Raw genomic sequence first — 26,268 nt, 5'->3', positions numbered from 1 at the left:
AGTCCACATGTTCACATAAACATTTTTTTAAATAAATTTAGAGTAGCCAATTATTTTATCCAATTAAGGGCCAATTTAGCATGGCCAATCCACCTAACCTGCACATTTTTGGGTTGTGGGGGTGAAACCAACGCAGACACGGGGAGAACGTGCAAATTCCAGACGGACAGTGACCCAGGGCCGGGATTCGAACCCAGGTCCTCAGCGCCGTAGGCAGCAATGTTAACCACTGTGCCACCGTGCTGCCCCATGTTCACATAAACATAATTACCATGAACACACACAGCCCCCCCAACCCTCCCCCCCCCCCCCCCCCCAACTAATGTTCAATTTTATCCAGTTCTTGAAAGTGCATAATGAATAATGCCCATGAATTGTAGAACCCCTCCATCCTTCCCCCTCAGTTCAAACTTAACCTTCTCAAGAGTCAAGAATTCCAACAGGTCCCCCGCCATGCCAGGGCACAGGGTGGAGAGGTTGCTCTCCAACCTGTCAGGATCCGCATTCGGGCGATCAACGAAGAGAAGGCTACAACATCTGCCCCCGCACCCGTTTTCAACCCTGGCTGGTCCGACACCCCGAATATGGCCTCTTGAGGGCCTGGGTCCAGTCTCACGTGCACCACTTTTGAGATTACCCTACCGTTTCGAACCCTGGCTAGTCAGACACCCCGAATATGGTCTCCCGAGGGCCTGGCTCCTTCCAGTAATCCTGTAGCTTTAGGCAGGACCAAACCATATGAACGTGATTAGCCCCCCTCGCCCCGCAACGTTCACACACATCTTCTACTCCTTCAAAGAATCAACTCATCCTCGCTCCTGTGAGGTGTGCTCTGTATACCACCTTTAGCTGTATCAGCCCCAACCTCACACACGAGGTGGAGGCGTTCACTCTCCGGAGCACCTCACACCAGAACCCCTCCTCTATATCCTCTCCCAACTCTTCCTCCCACTTTGCTTTGATCCCTTCCAGTGGTGCCTTCTCCTCTTCCAAAATAGCTCCGTAAACTGCCGACACGATCCCCTTCTCCAGTCCCCGTGTCATCAGCACCTGCTCCAGCAATGTGGAGGCCGGCTCCATCAGGAAGCTCTGTATCTCCTTTCTGGCAAAATCTCGACCTGCATGTATCTAAACACTTCCCCCTGCTCCAGCCCATACTTCGCTTCTAGCTCCTTCAATCCTGGAAACCGACCCCTAAGAAACAAATCTTTTAGTGTCTTAATCCCCTTCTCCTCCCTTTTCCGGAAATTTCCACCCCACTTCCCTGGCTCAAATCTGTGGTTCCCCCGAATCGGCATTTCCCTTGACCCTACCCCCAACCCAGAGTGTTGGCGAAACTGCCTCCAAATTCTCAATGAAGCTATTATTACCGGAATCCCTGAGTATTTCCCCGTGGCCATCGGGAGCAGCATTGTTGCTAGTGCTTTCAATCCCGACCCCCTGCACAAACTCTCCTCCATTCTGACTCACTGGGAATCAATCTCTCTGACCCAGCTCCGCACCTTCTCCATATTCGCCACCCAGTAGTAATACGTCAGGTTGGAAGACCCAAACCCCTGCCTGCCTTCCCCTCTGTAGCAGCACCTTTCTAACTCTGGTCACGTTGCTTCCCCATATGAACAACGTAATCCTTCCCTTAATCTCTCTGAAAAAAGCCTTTGGCAGGAAAATCGGCAAGCATTGAAAAATAAACAGAAACAGAAATGTTCACTTTAACCGCCTGTATCCGACCCACCAGTGACAGAGGGAGACCATCCCACCTTGCCAGATCAGCTTTCACTCTCCCCACCAAACTAGAAATGTTGTACCTATAGACTATAGGATTTACAGTGCAGAAGGAGGCCATTTGGCCCATCGAGTCTGCACTGGCTCTTGGAAAGAGCACCCTACCCAAGCCCACACCCCCGCCCTATCCCCATAACCCAGTAACCCCACCCAACACTAAGGGCAATTTTGGACACTAAGGGCAATTTAGCATGGCCAACCCACCTAACCTGCACATCTTTGGACTGTGGAGCCCCCCCCCCCCCCCCCCCGGACTCCTGGGAAACCTGCACCCCCAGTTACCTAAAGTGAGTCCCTGCCCTACGGAATGGCAGCCCCCCCCCCACCCCCCACCCCTGCTCCCACCCCCGGCCGAGACACCACAAAATACTCACTCTTGTCTAGATTTAGTTTGTACCCCGAGAAAGACCCAAACACCTGAAGCAGCTCCAATATTCCCCCCTATCGGCACACTTGGTTCCAACATGTATAACAGCAAGTCATCGGCATGTAAGGACACCCTGTGCTCTATCCCCCCCGCACTATCCCTTTCCAGACCCCCAAACTTCTTAATGCGATGACCAACGGCCCAATCGCGAGTGCAAACAACAGGGGGGGACATAGGACATCCTTGCCTAGTCCCACGGTGGAGAGAAAAGTATCTCGAGCTGATGATGTTTGTGCGGACACTCGCCCTCGGCTCCTTATATAGTAGCTTTACCCAGTTCACAAATCTTGGTTCAATCCCAAACCGCTCCAGAACTGCCATCAAGTACCCCCATTCTACCCGGTCAAACGCCTTCTCAGCATCCAATGCCACAACCACCTCTGTTTCCTTCTCCTCCGCCGATGCCATAACGACATCAATACCCTTCTAACGTTTGAAAAGAGCTGCCTCCCTCTCACGAACCCCGTCTGATCCTCACCTATCACCTTCGGGAGGCACTCCTCCAGCCTACCCGCCAGTACCTTGGCCAATACTTTTGCATCCACATTCAAAAGTGATATGGGCCAATACGACCCACACTCCGTCAGGTCCTTATCTTTTTTTAGCAACAGGGAAATCGATGCCTGCCCCAAAGTTTGTGGCAACACCCCATTCCCTATCGCCTCTTCAAATATCCCCATCATCAGGGGTGCCAGCTTATCCTTGAAGTTTTATAATATTCCACCGGAAAGCAATCCGGCCCTGCCACCTTCCCCGACTGCATCCTCCCAATCGTATCTTTTATCTCCTGCTCCACTATCGCGCCTTCTAATGTAGCCCTGTCCCCCTCCCCTAACCTCGAGTACTCCAACCCATCTAGAAATTCCTGCATCTCCCGGTCTGCCCCAGGTGGCTCTGACCTGTACAACCTCTCATAAAATTCCTCAAAGACCTTGTTAATCAGAGCTGGAGCCACCACCGACTTCCTTGCCCTGTCCCTCACCTGAATCATTTCCCTTACCGCTGCCTCCCTCCGGAGCTGACCTGCTAACATACGCCATGCCTTATCTCCATGCTTGTAAACTGCACCCCTTGCTCGTCTCAGTTGGCGCACCGCCATCCTGGTAGATAGTCGGTCAAGCTCGCCTGTAGTTCCTTCCTCTTCCAACTTCGCTGGGTCCCCCATCTTCTTTATAACTCCTATCTACCTCCAACATTTCATCTATTACCCTCTGCCGCTCCAACCTCCTCTTTGTCCACCCTAGCCTGAAACGAGATCTCCTCACCCCTCACCACCGCCTTCAGAGACTCCCAGAGAACTGCCTTCGACACCTCACCCGTACAGTTGAAATCTACATATTCCTCAATTACCTTTTCAATTTTGTCACAGAACCCTTGGTCCCCCAAAAGTCCTACATCTGATTTCCACCCCGGCCTCTGCGCTACCCCCTTTTCCAGTACCATATCGACCCAATGCGGAGCATGATCTGATACTGAAATTGCTGAGTATTCCGACCCCTTAACCCCAGCCAGCAAAGCCTCCCCCACCATGAAAAAGTCGATCCGCGTTCCCTCGAGTGCAAAAGCCTCCCCCCCCCGATGGGACCAGCAAGCGCTGAACCAAAATTCTTGACAAATTGTCTATTGTCTCTGGTAGAAGGCATAATTTGCGTATGTAATAATACATTGAATTTCTATATCAATAGAAAAAAAAACAAATTTAAAATAGATCTAAGACTGAATTGTCATATTTTTTATGTAATTTTACAACAGTTTTTTCAGCTCTTGATTCTCATGATATAAAAAACAGCTTCTGGCAGCACATTCAGAATAATTTTTCACCTCACCGTATAAGGAACAATAATGGTAGTAACCATAAACCTGTCTCTTGATCCATGTACAATTATGGAGCAGCTGTACCACTCAAACTGGTTTATTTTGAGCACCATGATGTTTTCCGTTAAAATAATAATTTGAAACCATAACGTGCATCATGATGTATAGCTTTTTGGCCCCACAATAAAAATATCTCCTTTCTTAGTTTTATTTATGCTTTTTTTTATGTAATGTGATCCAACCGGAAAAGGTTGGAAGCATAAAAGAGATGTTAAAGAGCAAGTTGCAATCCCCGGGCCTGGAATCACATGTAGGCCATACAGAGTAAGTATGGCAGATTTCTTTCCGTAGCGGACATGTGTAAGCAAGATGGGTTTTTATGACAATCTGATAATTTCATGCTCTGTTACTAACTTCTTATTTCAGATTTATTTAATTCAAAATTTAAATTCCTCACAGTGGAAGTTGAACTTAGACTTCCAAATCAATACTCCAGACCTCTGGGAGACTGGCCGAGTAGCAGAACTACTATGCTATCGTGCCCTCAGCTATAAAATGCTTTGTTTTGTTTTGATTCAGTCACTCCAACATGTGTTTCAATGCAATGGGGATACTGTACAAATATTTCCCATTCGTAGCATAGTCTCCATGCTAATTGTATAATTCCAATTTGAGCTTCAGCCCTTCGCATTCTAAAGATAATTTAGTTGCTTTTAGCAGTCTTATGTTCGATCTGCATGCTAAACTAAGGATCGTAGGATGGGTTAATAGTGGCCTTTCTATATAACCTAAAGAGCATAGCTTTTTGATTCTTCTGTATACTTGCCCTGTATAGGATTAGTTGGCACTTATATTCTCAAGGTTTTGTCTGATGCCAATGGATTCATTTCCGGGGAAACATAAATAAGATCAGACCCTGGAACATTTAAACAAGAAACACAAAATCTCACCTAGGTAGGGTAAATTAATAGCATGCTTGGTAGCTAATATTTGAGTAATCTTAACAATGAGATTCTACAGACTTTATCCTGAGTGTTAAGCCTTGTTTAGTATTGTGAGGAGCAACCTTCCTCTAGCTGGAGAAAAGTAAGCAGGTGCTTTAGTATGTTGTATAACCCAGATGGGTTTTGATAACAATCCGGTAGTTTCATGGTTACCATTATTTATACTGGCTTTTCACTCTAGATTTAATTAATTGAGTTTAAATTACCCAACAGACATGATGGGATTTGAACTCATTGACTAGAAACTTGACTGAACCAGATTCAAGAGCAGGCCAAAGGCTGTGATTCTGTGGCCAGTAACTCACCTCCTGACTCCATCATCTACAAGGCACAAGTCACGAGTTTGATGGAACACTCCATAGTTACCTGGATGAGTGCAGCTGCAACCACACTTAAGAAATAGGACAAAGCAGCCACTTGATTGGTGCCCTATGGCATGTGGGAACACCACCACCTTCAAGTTCCCCTCCAAATCACACACCATCCTGACCTGGAAATAGACTGCTGTTACTTTACCGTCGCTGGGCCAAAATCCTGGAAGTCCTTCCTTATCAGTACTCTTGACCACAAGGGTTCCAGCACATGAACTGCAGCAGTTCAAAGAGACTGCTCACCATCAGCTCCTCAAGGATGACCAAGCATGAGCAATAAATGCCTGCTGCACTTCCATTCTATGAACAAATCTAGAAATGTGCTCAAATTACTGGAACTCCCAGTGAATGAAATTTCTCATGGAGAGCCCAAATGAATATAACTATCCCTATCTTATCTGGACATCAAATGCCACAGTGCTGAAAGGCCTGCTGGTTCACAAGTCTACCATCTAATTCTCACCTAGAACAAAGGGCATTTCATAGGCAGCTCAGGCACATGCCCATTTCTAATACTTCTTTAGTTAGAACATAGAACATACAGTGCAGAAGGAGGCCATTTGGCCCATCGAGTCTGCACCGACCAACTTAAGCCCTCACTTCCACCCTATCCCCATAACCCAATAACCCCTCCTAACCATTTTGGACACTAAGGGCAATTTAGCATGGCCAATCCACCTAACCTGCACGTCTTTGGACTGTAGGAGGAAACCGGAGCACCCGGTGGAAACCCACGTAGACATGGGGAGAACGTGCAGACTCCTCACAGACAATGACCCAGCAGGGAATCCAACCTGAGACCCTGGCGCTGTGAAGCAACAGTGCTAACCACTGTGCTGCCGTGTTGCCCAATTTTCCAGAAATTCTTTAGTTCTGCTATTCTAAACAATATCAATCCAAAGACAAAAACGTCGATTTTTTTGTCACATATTTTGTGTGTGGAAAATCAATTGAGGAATGAAAATGGCACGACAAAATATATTGTAGCCACCTGGGGTGGCCACTGCCCAACACAAAATGGAAGATTGCAAGGAATGCAGGGAAAATAGACATGTAGTAAAGCAAGCAGCTTGCAAAGCGCTTGTATATTGGGATGGCTGCAGAAACCAGTTTTGACTGCTGCAGAAACCAGACAGCACTGTGAAAAGAAACCAGTTAACATACTAATGAGGCGATACCGGGCGATCCCCAGATACAATGGAAACAAGTTAAACACAGATCGATACATTGAATGGAAGGCCTGACCTTTCGGCGCCAGAGAAGCCCAAAACAATAAGTCCCAAGAACCGCCCCAGTGACCGAGGATGTGCCCCATTATTGGGGGATTCAAACATAATCGATTGGGAAGAGACCCAATCGATTCCAAGCAGGTAAGGGAGTCCACCCAAAGGGGCGCGGATCCCCTGGGACCTATAAAAGATAGGTTCCACACATGGTTCAGTCTTCTGATCCAGCCCTCCAGCCCTTCTCTCTCTTTGACCAACACTCCTCCGTGGACCAGCACTTGGACCAGCTTTTGCCAAGAAGATCTTGAACAAGAGAGAGGAGAGGGTTCGGACAGCAGCCGCCAACAAGTAAGTGCCTCACAACGACCGCTACCAGAGATAGACACTCCTGACCCCTTTTAACTGATACCAACCTGAAGTCTGCAGACCAGAGCAGAGCAAGAGGCCTTGTTCCCTGACCCAGCAGTTCCTTTGAGATAAGTATTAGTTTATTTAGCGGTAGGAATAAGTTTAATCCTTTTAGCGTGTGCATGGGTAGTTATTATAATTGTATTATAATAAACTCAGTTGTTTGTACTTACTAATTGGTGTATGGTTTTATTGCTTTGAACTTCACCTTGAAGCTTGTGGCGGTGTCTTAACGACACCTGGCGACGCCAAAGCTAAGTACAGAAACAGAGCCAAATTGAGTGTTAAGCACACTCACCCAGAACGACCAACAATATAATGCAATTTTACATCCAGCAGCAATTCACTCTTACTGTTTCTCAGTTGTTCATCGTCGCATATATGCTTCTATCAAAACTTCAGTCCTCTGCATAATAGTAATTGCAATTGTGAAGGCAAGTTATATGTTATGATTTCTTCACAATAATTCTTTTTTTTTAAATTTAGATTGCCCAATTGATTTTCTTTCAAATTAAGGGGCAATTTAGCATGGCCAATCCACCTACCCTGCAAATCTTTAGATTGGGGGGGCGACACCCACGCAAACACCGGGAGAATGTGAAAACTCCACACAGCCAGTGACCCAGAGCCAGGATCGAACCTGGGACCTCGGCGTCGTGAGGCATCAGTGCTAACCACTGTGCCACCGTGCTGCCCCACAATAATTAACAGGAGTAGAATAAAGTGGGAATCACATATTTGGAGCGATTACGTTGTACCTGAAAAAGACCTGTCACTATTTTTGAACAATCACCAATGATTTGTCGTCACTAATATTGTGTGCATTATCCAAAGCTATTGCATTTTTTCTCACTCTAAAATTGGTTGGTGGGGTCCTATGGTTTTTAAATTTGTTTGAGACATTGTTACGTCAGTTAATGAAATATAATCCATTAACTGGTTGAATTGTGACGTAACCTGAGAATTGGCAAGCAATCCAATCATTTCTGTTCAACACTGACCATACAAGTGTGGCACAGTTTATGTCCTCGGCACAAATGTTATCCAGCCGTTAAGTTCTTGGTTTTTCAAAAGATTGCGATCATGTCTTCTTCTTGGGCAGTCCCTTGTGACTGACAATTATTTTTTTCTACTTGTGGGTCATGAGGTGGCTAAATTGTCCAATTTTGGATCCACACACCAAGCCACAGATGAGGCAGGTAGTGTTTGATGTTGGTAGTGGATGAAATGCTTGGTCTTTGGGACATTCCTTCCACTGTTTGCGCTTGGCTTCCTCCTGGGTCTGTCAGAAATGTTTAAAATGGTCGGCACCTTAGCAAAAGCTTCTACTTCAGTTTGCGCAGTCTCAAGAAAGTGATTCCCACAAATCGGTGAGGATGTTGCATTTTTTTAGGGAGGCTTTGAGGACATCCCTGAAACATTTCCTCCATCCTTTGGCAACCACTTGCCATGACGAAGTTTGGATAGGGAGCTTGTTTTGGGAGTCTTATGTCAGTATGCAGACACTATGGCCTGTCAAACGTAACTTATTGACCATAACCGGTGCCTCAATACTGGGGATGTTAGCCTGAGAGAGGACACAGATATTGGAGCGCCTATCCTGCCACTGAATTTGCAGGATTTTGTGGAGGTATCAATAGTGATATTTCTCCAGGGATTTAAGGTCACTGCTATATGTTGTCTCTGATGCATACATGAGGACAGGTCACACTGCAGGTCAACAGACCATAAGTTTGGTGCTGGCACATTGGAGGCGATGTTGAGTTTCACCGTCGATATTTGCCCTCACTGGGAATCGGCAATGTGGAAGGTATGAGATATGGTCTACGTTGTCCAATGATTCGCTATAGATTTTCATATTCAGAGGCCATGTTGTGCACCAGAAACAGGCTGTTAGAGGACTTTTGCCTTCTGGATATTTAACCTAAGGCCTATTCTTTCATATGCCTCATGAGTGCATTGAAGATAGTTTGGAGCGCGACCTCTGAGTGTGCACATATAAGTGATGTGTTGCAGTTTAATAACAGAGGTTGGACTGATCCTGGTTCCGAAATGGAGGTGTCATAGGTTGAGTAGTTTCGCTCTCATATTGCAGAGAAGCTCCGCTCTGGCGGGAAGTTTCATGGAGATGAGGCGGAGTGTTGCAGCGCGGATGATGGAAAGAGCAATGGTGTGATGACACAATCTTGCTTGACCCCAGATTGCACTCGTGCTGGGTCTGTGGCAGATCCCTTGATAAGGATCACGGCTTGCATGTCATTGTGCAGCAGGCGGAGGGTAATGATGCATTTCTACAGATAGCTTCTATTAACTTCAAAAAATTTAAATATCAGATGACCAACCATCCCTGATGAGACCCCTGCATAGTAATATGCTTGAACCTGTGCTGTGGTCAGGGGGCAGAGTTGTTTATTTTCTGGGAAGAGTCGTGCACAGTCTTACTATATCTGGGCTCAAGTTTGGTGTTATGGTGAACATCAGTCAACACCAGGCTTTCTCAATCAAGTCACGTTGCTTGAAACAACAAGTAGATTTACATCCCATGCTTCTGTACTACAGAATTCATATATTTGATCCACCTGGTCTATGTCAAAATGTATGCTCCACATGAGCGTTCTCCCTGACTAATTACTTCCTCCCACCCTGCTTCTGTATCCGTTTATGCCATTCTGTCCATCAAAACTCCACTCAAACACTGGTTGACACAGCTAACTCATGCACAGTACAGAGATTAAGCCAAACCTTCCCAATCTGTCATTTTCAGATCACATTGCACACTCAGGGAAGTAGATGGTTTCATTTCACAGGAAAATAGCAAAACTGGAAACCCCATTGCTAAAATGCTACAGTAGACTTCAATACGTGATCCATACAGTTTAATGAAAGAAACCTACATCCACTGTTGGCAAAAAAGAACAATGAGTAAGGTTGTCCAGTGGTTTGCTAGTGTCACACAGGAGGGTTTAAACTAGTATGGCAGGGGGGTGGGTACCAGAGCAATAGGTCGTAAGGTGAAAAATTTGAGGGAGAACTAGGGAATAGGGCCAGTTTGGCTCTCAGGAAAAGCAGACAGGGAGATGTTGCTGAAAACAGCGGGACTGGTGGCCTGAAGTGCATATGTTTTAATGCAAGAAGTATAACAGGTAAGGCAGATGAACTTAGAGCTTGGATTAGTACTTGGAGCTATGATGTTGTTGCCATTACAGAGACCTGGTGGAGGGAAGGACACGATTGGCAGCTAAGCGTTCCAGGATTTAAATGTTTCAGGAGGGATAGAGGAAGATGTAAAAGGGGTGGAGGGGTTGCGCAACTGGTTAGAGAGAATATCACAGCTGTATTACGGGAGGACACCTCAGAGGGCAGCGAGGCTATATGGGTAGAGATCAGGAATAAGAAGGGTGCAGTCACAATGTTGGGGGTTTACTACAGGCCTCCCAACAGCCAGGGGGAGATAGAGGAGCAAATAGGTAGTCAGATTTTGGAAAGGAGTAAAAGCAACAGGGTTGTTGTGATGGTAGACTTTAACTTCCCCAATATTGACTGGGACTCACTTAGTGCTAGGGGCTAGGGCGGGGCAGAGTTTGTAAGGAGCATCCAGGAGGGCTTCTTAAAACAATTTGTAGATAGTCCAACTTTGTAGATAGAAGCTTTGCGCAAGTGTAGCAGACACATCCTGAGTGAGTGTGACTCATCCAGAGTGGGAATTGAAACTTGGTAATTTGCTGCAGTGAGGTAATTCGGTGCAGAGTGGGAGAAGGTGCTTTTTCCCAACCGTTTTGTTCTCTTTCTTCTGGCCTGTAACTTTTAATCTGCAGGGAGAGAACCAGAGAGCATCCTGGGAAGTTAAGTGATTTTTATTTTTATTTATTTTTTTAAAAAATAATTTTTATTGAGATTTTTCATCTCTTCCCCCCCCCCCCCCCCCCCCCCCCCAGTAATTACAAAAATAAGAAATAGGTTAGCACCCGGCATATTCAACAAACACATGTACACATTCCTTCCCTCCACCGAAACAACCCCCCCTCCCCTCCCCTCCCCTGATGTTCAGCAGGGAGGGTCAAAGCGCAGAAGAGCAATAGTCATAGGGGACTCTATAGTCAGGGGCACAGATAGGTGCTTCTGTGGATGTGAAAGAGACTCCAGGATGGTATGTTGCCTACCTGGTGCCAGGGTCCAGGATGTCTCAGAATGGGTAGCGGGCATCCTGAAGGGGGAGGAAAAACAGGCACAGGTCGTTGTACATATTGGTACTAACGACATAGGCAGGAAAGGGCTTGAGGTCCTGCAGCAGGAGTTCAGGGAGCTAGGCAGAAAGTTAAAAGACAGTACCTCCAGGGTTATAATCTCGGGATTACTCCCTGTGCCACGTGCCAGCGAGGCTAGAAATAGGACGATAGAGCAGCTAAACACGTGCAGAAACAGCTGGTGTAGGAGGGAAGGTTTCCGTTATCTGGACCACTGGGAGCTCTTCCGGGGAAGGTGTGATCTGTATAAGAAGGACGGGTTGCATCTAAACTGGAGAGGCATAAATATCCTAGCCGCGAGTTTTGCTAGTGTCACACGGGAGTGTTTAAACTAGTATGCCAGGGAGTTGGTACCGGAGCAATAGGTCCGAAGGTGAAAGTATTGAAGAAGAACGAGGGAATAGGGCCAGTATAGCTCTGAGGAAGAGCAGACAGGGAGATGTTACTGAAAGCAGCGTGTCTGTTGGCCTGAAGTGCATATGTTTTAATGCAGGTATTACGGGTAAGGCAGGTGAACTGAGAGCTTGGATTAGTACTTGGAACTATAATGTTGTTGCCATTATAGAGATCTGGTTGAGGGAAGGACAGGATTGGCAGCTAAACGTTCCAGGATTTAGATGTTTCAGGCGGGATAGATGGGGAAGTAAAAGGGGTGGTGGAGTTGCGCATAGTGGTTAGGGAGAATACCACAGCTGTACTACGGGAGGACACCTCAGAGGGCAGCGAGGCTATATGCGTAGAAATCAGGAATAAGAAGGGTGCAGTCACAAAGTTGGGGGTTTACTACAGGCCTCCTAACAGCCAGGGGGAGATAGAGGAGCAAATAGGGTGACAGATTTTGGAAAGGAGTAAAAGCAACAGGGTTGTTGTGATGGGAGACTTTCACTTTCCCAATATTGACTGGGACTCACTCAGTGCCAGGGGCTTGGATGGGGCAGAGTTTGTAAGGAGCATCCAGGAGGGCTTTTGAAAACAATATGTAGGTAGTCCAACTAGGGAAGGGGCTGTACTGGACCTGGTATTGGTGAATAAGCTCGGCCAGGTGGTAGAAGTTTCAGTAGGGGAGCACTTCGGGAACAGTGACCACAATTCAGTAAGTTTTAAAGTGCTGGTGGACAAGGATAAGAGTGGTCCTAGAGTGAATGTGCTAAATTGGGGAAAGGCTAAGTATAACAATATTAGGCGGGAACTGAAGAACCTAGATTGGGGGTGGATGTTTGAGGTAAATCAACATCTGACATGTGGGAGGCTTTCAAATGTCAGTTGAAAGGAATTCAGGACTGGCATGTTCCTGTGAGGAAGAAGGACAAATATGGCAAATTTCGGGAACCTTGGATAACAAGGGATATTGTCAGATGGGAACAGATGAAGTCTGTGTGGAATATAAGGAAAGTAGGAAAGAATTTAAGCAAGGAGTCAGAAGGGCTAAAAGGGGTCACGAAAAGTCATTGGCAAATAGGGTTAAGGAAAATCCCAAGGCTTTTTACACGTATATAAAAAGCAAGAGGGTTGCCAGGGAAAGGGTTGGCCCACTGAATTACAGGAGAGGGAATCTATGTGTTGAGCCAGAGGAAATCGGCGAGGTACTAAATGAATACTTTGCATCAGTATTCACCAAAGAGAAGGAATTGGTCAATATTGAGTCTGGAGAAGGGTGTGTAGATAGCCTGGGTCACATTGAGATCTAAAAAGACGAGGTGTTGGGCGTCTTAAAAAATATTAAGGTGGATAAGTCCCCAGAGACTGACGGGATCTACCCCAGAATACTGAAGGAGTCAAGAGAGGAAATTGCTGAGGCCTTGACAGAAATCTTTGGTTCCTCGCTGTCTTCAGGTGATGTCCCAGAGGACTGGAGAATAGCCAATGCTATTCCTTTGTTTAAGAAGGGTAGCAAGGATAATCCAGAGAACTACAGACCAGCGAGCCTTACATCAGTGATAGGGAAATTACTGGAGAGAATTCTTCAAGACAGGATTTACTCCCATTTGGAAGCAAGTGGACATATTAGCGAGAGGCAGCACGGTTTTGTGAAGGGGAGCTCATGTCTCACTAACTTGTAGAGTTTTTCGAGGAGGTCACAAAGATGATTGTTGCAGGTAGGGCAATGGATGCTGTCTATATGGACTTCAGTAAGGCCTTTGACAAGGTTTCTTGTCTCTACTGGCAGACTGGTACAAAAGGTGAAGTCACACGGGACCAGGGGTGAGCTGGCAAGTTGGATACAGAACTGGCTAGGTCATAGAAGGCAGAGGATAGCAATGGAAGGGTGCTTTTCTGATTAGAGGGCTGTGACTAGTGGTGTTCGGCAGGGATCAGTGCTGGGTCCTTTGCTGTTCATAGTATACATAAATGATTTGGAGGAAAATGTAACTTCTGATTAGTAAGTTTGCGGATGACACAAAGGTTGGCAGAATTGCGGATAGCGATGAGGACTGTCAGAGAATACAGCAAGATTTAGATTGTTTGGACACTTGGGCGGAGAGATGGCAGATGGAGTTTAATCCGGACAAATGTGACGTAATGCATTTTGGAAGGTCTAATGTAGGTAGGGAATTTATAGTGAATGGTAGAACCCTCAAGAGTATTGACAATCAGAGAGATCTAGGTGTGCAGGTCCACAGGTCACTGAAAGGGGCAACACAGATGGAGAAGGTAGTCAAGAAGGCATACGGCATGCTTGCCTTCATTGGCCGTGGCATTGAGTATAAGAATTGGCAAGTCATGTTGCAGCTGTATAGAACTTTAGTTAGGCAACACTTGGAGTATAGTGTTCAATTCTTGTCACCACACTACCAGAAGGTTGTGGAGGCTTTAGAGAGGGTGCAGAAGAGATTTGCCAGGATGTTGCCTGGTATGGAGGGCATTAGCTATGAGGAATAAACTCGGTTTGTTCTCACTGGAACGATGGAGGTTGAGAGGCGACCTGATAGAGGTCTACAAAATTATGAGGGGCATAGACAGAGTGGATAGTCAGAGGCTTTTTCCCAGAGTAAGAGGGGTCAATTACTATGGGCATTTATTTAAGGTGCGATGGGCAAGGCTTAGAGGAGATGTACGATGGAAATGTTTTACACACAGTGTAGTGGGTGCCTGGAACTCGCTGCCGGAGGGGGTGGTGGAAGCAGGGACGATAATGACATTTAAGGGGTGTCTTGACAAATACATGAATAGGATGGGTATAGAGGGATATGGAAGTGTAGAAGATTTTAGTTTAGACGGGCAGCATGGTCGGCGCAGGCTTTGAGGGCCGAAGGGCCTGTTCCTGTGATGTACTTTTCTTTGGTCTTGTTCTTTGTTTGTCACAAGCTATGTTCATATAAAGTACACATGTTGACTTGTCTTTCCAGAGCTAACACACCTTGAGGTTCATATGATGTACCTTTTTGTACAAGCAAAATACTGCAGAAGCTGGTAATCTGAAATAGAAACAGAAAGTGCTGGAAATACTCAACAGGTCAACCAGCATCTGCGAAGAGGATAACAGAGTTAACTGGTGCGATCTAACGGAAAAGTTTCTAAATGTGGTAGCAAGCGGGAATTGCTGGGTGCTTCCCAATGGCTGAACCGGCGAGATTGCCATTGGTATCTAACGCCAATTAGGGCCTGTAATGATGGGCCTCTCGGCGGAAATGGCTGCCCCACCAACTGATTTGCCTGGACCGCACCTGGCAGCTCCCGGTAACGAGGGGGAGCAGCCCTTAAACTGATCCCATAGAGGAAACCTCAGAAAGCAAGCAGCTATGCTACCACACAGACCCGCTACACAATTTGAGTATTTTGACCTGGCCGGACAGGTGGAGTTGGGGTCATGGCTGAGCGCCTCAATAACATCTAACAGTCACTAGGGGACGTGTCCTAGATGCAGGGAGACCTTGTTGAGGTTCTGCGGAGTATGTTCCAGTCGCTGAGGAATGTGTGCCAAACACAGATTGACATTGGTGAGGCACTGCAGAGCGTGCCCTGGTCACAGAGGGGCATCGCTGACGGATCAACAACGGGATGCTGACAATGGGGAACTGTCAGGGCTGGCAGGGCCAGATGATGCAGGGGCCTCGGACTCACAGGCATCGACCGTGAGGAGGGGGTGCTGGAGGCCAACCCGGAGCCTCCCTCCTGGGAAACAACGGTGGTCTCCAGCTCTCCTGAGTCTGTCCCCCCGCCTCCTGACAACGGTGCTTCTCAGGGTCAGCGGGCAGAACAGGGTGGTACGGTGAGGCAACAGACTGCCTCGACCTCTGGTGTACATCCTGGGGACACACCTAGATGTAATGACAGAGTGACAGAGCATGGAGGGCTGAATCAGTTTGTGGAACACTGAGAGCTGAGAGGACACTGTGGGGCGGAGGGCACATTGCCATCACCGATAGCTAGGGACAGTTAGGGTAATGATGGTACACCAATAAAAAAAAGTTCGACCAAAGACATGTGAAGTCTGTTGTTGAAAACTCACCACTATTCTTAGAATTCCCCCTATACCAAAAAGGGCCGACATTCTAAATGGTGAACAGGGATTCTCACTCCCTGACTCCTATGCAGGCTTCGGTGGGTGATATTCAGGTCAAACTATATTTTCAAGTTATCCCCCGGTATAACCCATACCTTCACAGAAGATTTCATCTACTTACCACTTAGTAGCATCAATCCTGGGTCCCGCATTGCTAAGTAAGTAAAGTAGACTTAGGAATAACCACTGTTTCAGGTTAAATATTAAAGTTATTTTATTATTATATTTTTTTCTTTTAAAAGCTGCAATCACTGTCTTCACAGAAAGGTAAAAAGATCTTGCTTCTGGATCCTTCTGGTTGGTTGAAGGGACCTTCAGGCCCACCTTGACAATCAGTCTTCTTTAAAGTCTGGTCTTCTTTAGATCTCTTCGCTGGTTAGCTCGGTTGCTATGTTCTATCTTTCCCATGTACTGAGCTGTGAGAGCTGACTCTGCTGGCTGTATCTGAGCTACGTCCTCTTTAAATTCTGGTCTTCCTTAGATGTATTAGCTGTTTTAGCTCGAATACTTTGCTTTGTTGCTTTCCCATGTCCGAGCTGACTGTAAACTGACTCTGAACTGCTTGTTCCTTCTCTCCTTCTCTCCCTAATCTCCTGTCCCCTTTCTCAGGGTTTATATATCTTTCTAACTGTTATTACATTTTTATGACTTTATTGTAAAGTAACTTTTATTTCACTTGGATTGTAAAAGGAGTTAATCTGAATTTCTCTAACATGACAAAGTATTCATTTTGACATGACCTCACCTCTCAGGTCTCTGATTACATTGTTTCCTTTGTGATGTTCAAAGTTCCTTTGTGATATTCAAAAATGCTTTGGTTTCAATAGGGGTGTGAATTTTGGTTCCTGTCATTTCTATAGTTTTATTATCGAATTGTGTCCCCAGCTCATAATTTTGACTTTGATTTTGGCTTTAAATTATGTTTCTCGTAGACTGATAGTCTCCAGTTTTCTTTAATTTACCTGATTTCTGCAGAGCCTCACACCTATATATTTGCTCCCCCCCCCCCAGTCATTCTTTTCTATCTGCTGATTTTACTTAAATGAAGGTGTGAATCATTGCGTTTAGCGTAATGCTAAAAATCCACTTGGTTGTAACTTGAAAGGTTTACATTTATCACCTAACTCAACTAAAACCCTCATCCATGCTTTTCCAGATGCTTACTAAAATGGTTAATTTCAATGAAGGTGTGAGTCATTGTTTTTAGCTTCATACAAAAATCCTGTTTGTTTGTTTGGGAGAAGGAATCTGCATTTTATAATCCTGCTCTTTGCAGCTGCTGTTAACCCTTCATGGGATCTTTCCCTGTGTCCTCTCATGTTTCTTAAATCAGGTATTGCCAGACTTCCATGTTTCAAATGACACATCTTTCCATATTATCAATTACAAGTCTCTCATGTTATTCTGCACTGCAGACTTGCTTACCTGGGAGGGTGATTGGGAAGGGGGGATAGGGCGCGGAATGGGTGGGTGGGGAATGGTTGGGGGGGAGGATGGAGAGGCGTGGCATGGTGATGGGTGGTAAGGCAGGCGGGGTTGAGATGAAGGGTGAAGTCATGTCCTATGTGAAGCGCGCAAGGATGTGGGCCCTCCTGGTCCTGTGGGCCTGCCGGACCCTCGTTGCCGCCTGACCTCCATTCTCCAGCTGCTCCCCTGGTCCTCCTATGGCTCATCCTGCAGCCCCTCCTGGCCTGGCTCCACCTCATCCTCAGACCAGGCCGAAAGTTCCTTCTCCACCTCCAGCACATCACCCCCGCTGTTGTCTCAGATTGTGGAGGCAAGAGCAGACAATCACAAAATGGGCAACATGCCGGGTTTTGTACTGCAGTGCACCACCAGAGCGATCGAGGCATCGCAACTGCATTTTCAGCAGTCCGGCACACAACTCAATGGCAGCCTGAATGGCCGCAAGGTCCTTGTTTTATCAGATCTACGCATCGGTCACCGGCCTCCGTAATGGCATCATTAGCCAAGACCTCAGCAGCTACCCCTTATCTCCCAAGAGCCAACCGGTCATCCACTCACTCTCACAGCCCCATACACTCAATCACTCATTCCCACACCCCCATCCACTCAGTCACTCACTCCCACACCATACATTCACTCACTCCTACACCCACTCGATCACAGGTACACACAATCACTCACTCGCTTTCACACAGTCACTCACTCCAACACACACATCCACTCAGTCTCTTCTCATCCCTGGTCTCACCAAAATGGCAAAACTTCAATGTTACTAAGCCCAATGTGACTTTGCTCTCCCTGGCCCGCCCTTCCCAGCCCCGACATACATGACTGTCAAGCTCCATTTCCAATAGAACTTGGTTCCATGGGCTCCGGCCCCACCATTGTTTGGCTTTGCGAGATCAGGCCCCACAATTTCTGGGCTCCGTGAGCACTGGCCCCACCATACCTGGCTCACCAGGCTCCAGCCCACCATACCTGGCTCACTGGGCTCCAGCACTGCTATTGCTTCGCTCTGTGGGCTCCGCCCCACCATACCTGATTCACTGGGCTCCGGCCCCACCATTGCTTGGCTCTGCGGGCTCCGGCCCCTCCATTGTTTGGCTCTTTTAGCTCCGGCCCCACCATTACTTGGCTCTCCTAGTTCCGGCCCCACCATTGCTTGGCTCTGCGAGCTCCGGCCTTACCATTACTTGGCCCTGTAGGCTCCAGCCCCCATCATTGCTTGGCTCTGCGGGCCCCAGCCCCAACATACCTTTGCGTCTCTCCCCCACCAGCCATCAGCGCACAGTTTACTGCTCCACCAATCAGAGATTGTTTCTCTCCCTCATTTGCTGCTGATAGGCTGACTAGTGAGCCTATCCACAGCAAACGCAGGTGAGAAACAGCCTGTGATTGGAGGAGCTGTTCAAAGCGGAATCTTGCACTGAAACTGACTGGCAGATAGGAATTATAAAACGTCACGGGCCGCTTTTGGCCCCTGGACCGTACCTAAGACGAGCCTGATCTGTATCATTAATATACATCAGGAAATGTAAGGGTCCCAATACTGACCCCTGGGAAACCCCACTACAAACCCTTCTTCTGCCCGAAAAATAATATTTAACTAAGACTAAGTTTCCTATTACTCAGCCAATTTTTTATGCATTCCTACTGTTCTTTTTATTCCATGAGCTATACTTTTTCTCACAAGTCTATGGCGTGACACTATATCGATGACTTTTGGAAGCCCATGTACAACATATTAACAGCATTACTCTCATTAATCCTCTCTGTTACCTCTTGAAAAACCTCCAGCAAATTGGTTAAACCTGAGTTTCCCTTAAGAAATCCATGCTGGCTTTTCCTAATCATCTGACATTTTTCCATGTGATTATTAATACTATCCCGAATAATTTTTTCTCAAAGCTCCCGCACCACCCAAGTAAAACTGAATAGTCTCTAATTGTTGGGCTTATCCATACAACTTTTTTTGAACAAGGCTGTAATGTTCTCCAGTCCTCTGGCACCTCCTCTGAGTCTAGGGAAGACTTACAGATAATGACCAGTGCCCCTGCAATTTCTACCTGACGCCTGTCATAAGCACACCTTTTCTTCTTTTAATCCAGGGAGCTCTGGATTTGTTTCCCCCCACCCTTTGCCTTGCTTGTGTCCAAACCATTTATTTTTGAAGGTAGCACATTGTTCTGCAACACCTTTTCCTTCCAATCTTTGGTTCCACCTTTTCCAGCCCAGTTTTGTTCCCACTTCCCTGCCTTTTCCCTGTAGCCCTGCAACTCTTTTTTTCAGATAATTATCCAACTCTCTACTGAAGGTCTCAATTGAATAATCCTCCAGCACACTCAGTTAGAACATACCAGATCCTAACCACTCACTGCGTAAATGTTTTCCACAACATTAATAAAGATGACCTTTTCTTGCACTTGGGATGAGTAACTGCTTAACACTTGAAATCAGTGTTGTCCAAGCTTCCAAATTGTGGCTTGAGGAAAATCTAATAGACAATCAAGCTGGCTCAAGTTGAAGGCTCTCCCATTTGATGCAACCGTGGGAGATCGTCTTTGATTGTAGCATTTCAAGAGTACAAGTTTTTAAATACTCAACATAGGCAAAAAAAATTTTGCTGGAAAGATGGTCTTTGGCACAACACAAAATGAAGTTATAGACTACATGGAGCGAACCGACTCTTCTTCAAATCATGTTTATTCAGTCTAGTGAGCGAGTGTCAGGTTTGTCTCAATTTCAAAACCTTATGCACTCCAATGGCATCAGATACACCAGAACAGCACCTTGTCACCCTTCGTCAAATGGGCTGGCGGAATTGGCATGTGCAGATTTTTAAGCTGGCACGAAGAAAGAACCTGTGGCATCCTGGAGACCAAATTGGCACGATTTGTATTCGACTATAGGACCACTCCTCACACAACAACAGGAATTGCCCCCGTGGAACTGTTAATTGGACGGAGGCTTTGTATGAGACTAAGCCTATTATTCTCACACCTGGCTGGGAGGATAGAATCCCAACAAGAGAACCAGAAAATAAGTTACGATTCTTCAATAACAGAAAGAGCATTCAAAATAGGCGATCAGGTTTACGTGTGGAATCCCATTAACTGTCTTATGATCATCTTACTAAGGCTAAACACAACTCCTCAATTACCTAAACCCAAGGGAACCTTCTTTCTATAAATAAATGTCCATTAACTCCATATAAATATACAATTACATGGTTATAATCAATGGTGATTCTACTTTTACGACATCTTAATTGCATCTTTTGCAAATACACCACCTGCCTGTATTTTGAACTAGGATTTATTAAAATATTACTGCAACAGGTATATAATACAATGTATATAACAATTTCCTACATTCATCACGCACCCGGAAAGCCAGTTCTGGGGTTAAAGTCTATTAGGCTGGGAAAAGAATGGAAAAGCCCTTGGGTACTCAGAATGACATTGGACTGTGTCCAGGAAAATCAAATTACAACATAAGGAGCACTGTAAAAAAAAAAATGTGAAGTGGGTTTATTGGTTCTGGTAAAAGTAAAATGATAAAGTTTTGTTATGTAATTTAAAGTATAAGTTACCACAACAATAATGTTTAGTCAGAGGTGCTCTTAAAATGTTTTTAGAGTAAAAGTCTTAAAATGTAAAATTTGCCAATCTTTCAGCTATCAACAGTAAATTATTTTTAAAAGTTAACTATCTCTATAGAGAATGTAACATGCAATTCCAGGCAGCATGTTTTAGGAAGTAACTGAAGACTTAGAAGATCATAGCATCATAGAATTTACAGTTCAGAGGAGGCCATTTGGCTCAGCGAGTCTGCACTGGCCCCTGGAAAGAGCACCCTACCTAAGCCTACACCTCCACACTATCCCCACAACCCCACCCTACATCTTTGGACACTAAGGGCAATATAGCATGGCCACTCCACCTAACCTGCACATCTTTGGACTGTGGGAGGAAGCCGGAGCACCCGGAGGAAACCCACGCAGACAAGGGGAGAACATGCAGACTCCGCACAGACAATAACCCAAGCCGAGAATCGAACCTGGAACCCTGGTTGCAGAAGAGATTTACAAGAATGGTTCCTGATATGAGGAATTACAATTATGTGGTTGGACTAGAGAAGCGGTGGTTACTCACCTTAGATCAGACAGGCCAAGCGGAGATTTTATAGAGATGTTTAAAATCATGAAGTGTTTAGGTATGCTAAATAAAGAGAATCTCCTTTCAGTCGCTGAAGGTTTAATAGCCAGAGGACACAGATTAAAGGTGGTTGACAAGAGAATTAGAAGCAACATAAGAAATAGGAGCAGGAGTTGACCTTTCAGCCCTCTGCCATTCAATAAGATCATGGCTAATTTTTATTTCAGATACACCTTCCCACACTATCCCCCGTCCCTTGATTCATTTGGTGCCCAAATATCTGTTATTCTCTGCTTTGAATAAACTCAGTGATTGAGCCTCCACACCCCTCTAAGGTAGAAAATCTCAAAAGTACACAACCCTTTGCTTGAAGAAACTTCTCTGCATCACTGTTCTAGATAGCTGACCTCTTTGCTTGAGTATGCGGTACCTAGTTCGTGACTCCGCAGCCAGAGTAAAGATTCTCTCTGTATCTGCCCTATCAAGCCACTTGGAAATTTTATGTTTCAATGATATCACTCTCATATATCTAAATTGTAGCAAATATTGGCCGAGGACAATCCCCTCATCCCAGGAATCAGTTTTTGTTGCATTTCTTCAAAGCAAGTATATCCTTCCTTCGGTAAGGAAACAAAAGCTGTACAGAGTACTCACTAAAGTCCCATACAATTACAGTAAGACTTTTAAAATCCTTTACTTCAATCCCTTTGCAAAAAAGGCTAACATACATCTGTTTTCCCATTTGTTGGGTGTAGCTTCATGTTAACTTGCTGTAATTCAACAACAATTTTTATAGTATCTTTAATGTAATAGAATGCCCAACAGCACTTTACAGAGGCATTATAAAAGAAATACAATTCTACTACCAGGACACTTGGGTCCCAAAGAATACCAACATTTCTCAGTCTCTCACAATCAAAAAATATTTTGGAGTTACCGTAAATAGTCCGCGGTTTAGGCAGATGAGAACAGGGCCCTACTTTATATAGGTCCCTTAGTCATAAACCAAGGAAGTTGTACTGGGGAACAAAGAAATGGCAGAAGAATTGAACACATACTTTGCTTCTGTCTTCACAAAAGAGGGCACAAATAACCTCCCAGAAATGTGAGGGAACCAAGGGTCTAGTGAGAGGGCAGAATTGAAGGAAATCAGTATTCGGAAGAAAATGGTGCTGGGGAAATTAATGAAGTTAAAGGCTGACAAATCACCAGGGCCTGATAATTTAGATCCCAGAGTATTAAAAGAAATCACCCTCAAAATTCTATAGACTCTGGAGCAGTTTATACAGTTTGGATGGTGGCAAATGTCACCCCACTATCTAAAAAGGGAGGAAGAAAGAAAAGGGAAATTACAGACCAGTTAGCCAGACATCAGTAATGGGGATGATGCTTGAGTCTATTATAAAAGACATGATAACAGAACATTTGGAAAGCATTAACAGGGTTGGTTAAAGCCAGCCTTATGAAAGGAAAATTATGCTTATCCGATCTGTTGGGGTTTTTTAAGAGTGTAACTAGTAGAATAGATAAGGGAGAATCAGTGGATGTGGTGTATTTGGAATTTCAGAAGGCTTTAGATTAGGTTCCTGATAAGAGGTTAATGGGCAAAATCAAAACAAATGGGATAGGGGGTAATGTATTGACAAAGATCGAGAATTGGGTGATAGACAGGAGACAGAGAGTGAGAATAAATGGGTCTTTTTCCTCATGGCAGGCAGCAACTAGTGGGGTACCGCAAGAATCAGTGCTTGGCCCCAGCTGTTCATAATATATAAAAATAACCTGGATGAGGGAACCAAATGAACATTTCCAAGTTTGCTGATGACACAAAACTTGGCAGAAGTGTGAGTTGTGAGGGGGATGCAGGGAGGCTTCAAGATGATTTAGACAAGGTAAGTGAGTGGGCAAACACATGGCAGATGCAGTATAATGTGGCTAAATATGAAGTTAAACACTTTGGAATGAAAAGCAGAAAGGAAGAACATTATTTCAATGGTGATAATTCGGGAAATGTGGATTGTAAGCGCTTTTCCTGTTGAATTCCTTATTTACCATTTCTTTATTTTTGCTGTTATAATTTTGATCTATGAATGCTTAAAGGACATATATCTTTTAAGTCGAGCAGGGGAAGTGAGGAAGTCAAAAGTTACAAAAGAGACCACCGTGCTAGCCTTTGGACAGTGGAACTCAGACTGAAGGCACTGGAAATTAAAAGGAAACTGCCAGAATCTACAGGGGAGTTTAATCCTAGAATGGAACCCAGTGGTGATATGTTTGAATTCATACAGGCCCTCCCAAAATTTGAAGAAAAAGTAGAAACTTTTTTAGTGCATTTGAGAAAATAGCAACACAAATGGAGTGGCTGAAAAACAGACATTACCCACGCAAAGTAAATTGACTGGGTGGACAGTTTATGCTTCCCTGTCAGATGGGATGTCTAGGAATTATGATAAGCTAAAAAAAAAGGTTATTCTGGGTCCATATGAATTAGTTCTCGAGGAATATAGGCAAAAATTTTGGAATTAAAGGAGGCAGCTGGGACAGGCATATGCCGAATTTGAAAGGGTTAAGTAAAATAATTTTAATAGATGGGTATGAGCATTGGGAGTTGAAACTATCGAGGCTCCGAGAGAAGTTATTCTCTTCAAAGAACTTAAGAATTTCCTACCTTCTGTGATAAGAACCCATGTTCAAGACCAAAGAGTGATGACTGTTCGGTAAGCAGCAATAATGGCGATGATTATGAGCTGATCCTTCAATTTAAACCTTTGTTCTATCGCTCCATCATTTTGAAAAGGATAGGAAATGGGAGAGTGAAAGGAAAGCGTAGAATGGATAGCTGGGAAAGCTCCGAGATCCCCTCCTCAGACCAGGAAGGAAGGTACTGAAGGTGAAGGTGAGACTTGAAGGCCCAGGTGTTACCATTGCAATATAGCGGTGCACGTCCATTCAGCATGTTGGAAGTTGCGAGGTAACTTGTGGTAGGGAGACCATAACTGTATGCAATACGCCAAGTGTGGTCTCACCAAGGCTTTGTATAACTGCATTAAGAGATCTCTACTTCTGAACTCAACTCCTCTTGCAATGAAGGCCAACATGCCATTTGCCTGTCTAATTGCTTGCTGCAGCTACTTTCATTGACTGGTGTAAAAGGTCACCCAGATCCCTTTGTACACCCTGTTGTGACCCAACGGGCTAGTGCGCGGTCAATTCCCACCCCACTTTACCCTGAAGTTACAACACAATTGGAATCAATAAATAATTCTTAGAGAACACCCAACGTCTTTGGCCCTTGGCTGTAGGTACATCCACAGTACTATTTAGAAGCAAATTCCAGATTTTGACCCATCACAAGAATAAGAAGTGCCCAATAAGTAGAGGGTCACACCGAGATGACATTTGGTGATTAAGAACCACATTATCACAGCCTGGGAGGAGCAAATGGTGGACAATGCAGTCAGGTGGTGCAGCTTCACTTTGAGGCAAGTTGTCATTACCCCATAAACAGCTTTCTCGAGCCCAATCATCTGCAGTACATTCATGGGCAGCAATCAATTTGTTGACAAGTGAATAGCCATTCTGAAAGGAGATGCAGAGAGGGACATTGAGAACTGGCTGACCTGTTGGCAGAGCTCACCCAGTCAGAGCTGTGAAAGGTGAGCTGGGCATGGAGATTGTAAAAATAACTTCCATCGGGTGTGCTGACTGGGAAGGTTGATGAAAAAAGGAGTTAAGGTTACTTCTTGTAAGGAGGCAGTGGTGAGGGCAGAGTACCCAAGAGGAAAGAGATGAAATAAGGCTTGGCAACAGGAGAGAGATCTAGGAAGGGTAAAGCAGAAAGGAGTTTAAAAACAAAGGTTATAGATAAATGGGAAAAGAAATGATGGGCTGTGGTCTGGAACCATAGCCAAAATTTGCATGTGAATGTACATAGTGAAGTTACATGGTTACGTCATTTCCTGGTGGTAAACAAGGGATATAGAGGAGGTATTAGCAGGGAATCCAGACACAAAATCAAAGTTAGGGATAAAGTTGACATAGGTAGGGTAAAGTGCAAATGGAGCATTGATGAACTGTTGTCTGACTGCTGAGGCAAGTGTGCGAGAGTAGCCTCCAGAAACTATTTGAAGAGTACTGTATTGGAGGAAGCACTGAGGGAGATATTTTTGTGAGAATGAAGATCCAGGGGAGGGGCCGATTATTTCAGTTGGTTAGATGGCTAGCACCTTATTCAAGATAGAATCATAGAATTATGATTCAAAAAAATGGCAACAGCATGGGGTTCAATCTCCGCTCTGACTAGGTTGAACTTGGAGGTTTGCCTCCTCGCCATAAATCATAAAGCCGTGGTTCAGTGACCTTCAAATAATCGAGGAGGCTACATGGAGAGCAGAATAAGATGAACCAGCAGTTGTGCAGGATTGATTGTGGGGGGAAAAACTTTGGTGCAATCGGAGGTTACATAAGATTCACAAAGCTGGCAGGAAATGTACTTCAGCGCAGGAATGTGGAACTCTGGTCTGGAGCCAGAATGAGCTGTGTTGAGCAGGGACGCACAAGTAGAGATTCAAGTCTCCATAGGAGGAAGAAAGTTAAGTGCAGGGAGACAGTCGTACCTGGGTGGTCTCTGATGTCTCCTGATATCAGTAAGAAGTCTTACAACACCAGGTTAAAGTCCAACAGGTTTGTTTCGAATCATTAGCTTTCGGAGCACTGCTTCCTCAGGTGATCATCTGAGGAAGAAGCAGTGCTCCGAAAGCTAGTGTTTGAAACAAACCTGTTGGACTTTAACCTGGTGTTGTAAGACTTCTTACTGTGCTCACCCCAGTCCAAAGCCGGCATCTCCACATCCTGATATCA

At 45.2% G+C, this 26,268-nt stretch overlaps 1 protein-coding gene across 1 annotated transcript in view; it reads left to right on the top strand.

Annotated features, from left to right (window-relative positions):
- fars2 (phenylalanyl-tRNA synthetase 2, mitochondrial) overlaps window positions 1-26,268 on the top strand; it is a 541,716-nt gene that overhangs the window by 124,767 nt on the left and 390,681 nt on the right.

This window comes from Scyliorhinus canicula, chromosome 5 (assembly GCF_902713615.1).
Source record: "Scyliorhinus canicula chromosome 5, sScyCan1.1, whole genome shotgun sequence".
Lineage (NCBI taxonomy): Eukaryota > Metazoa > Chordata > Chondrichthyes > Carcharhiniformes > Scyliorhinidae > Scyliorhinus > Scyliorhinus canicula.
The sequence above is the reverse complement of the archived record's forward strand: the minus strand, read 5'-3'. Positions and strand labels throughout refer to the sequence as shown.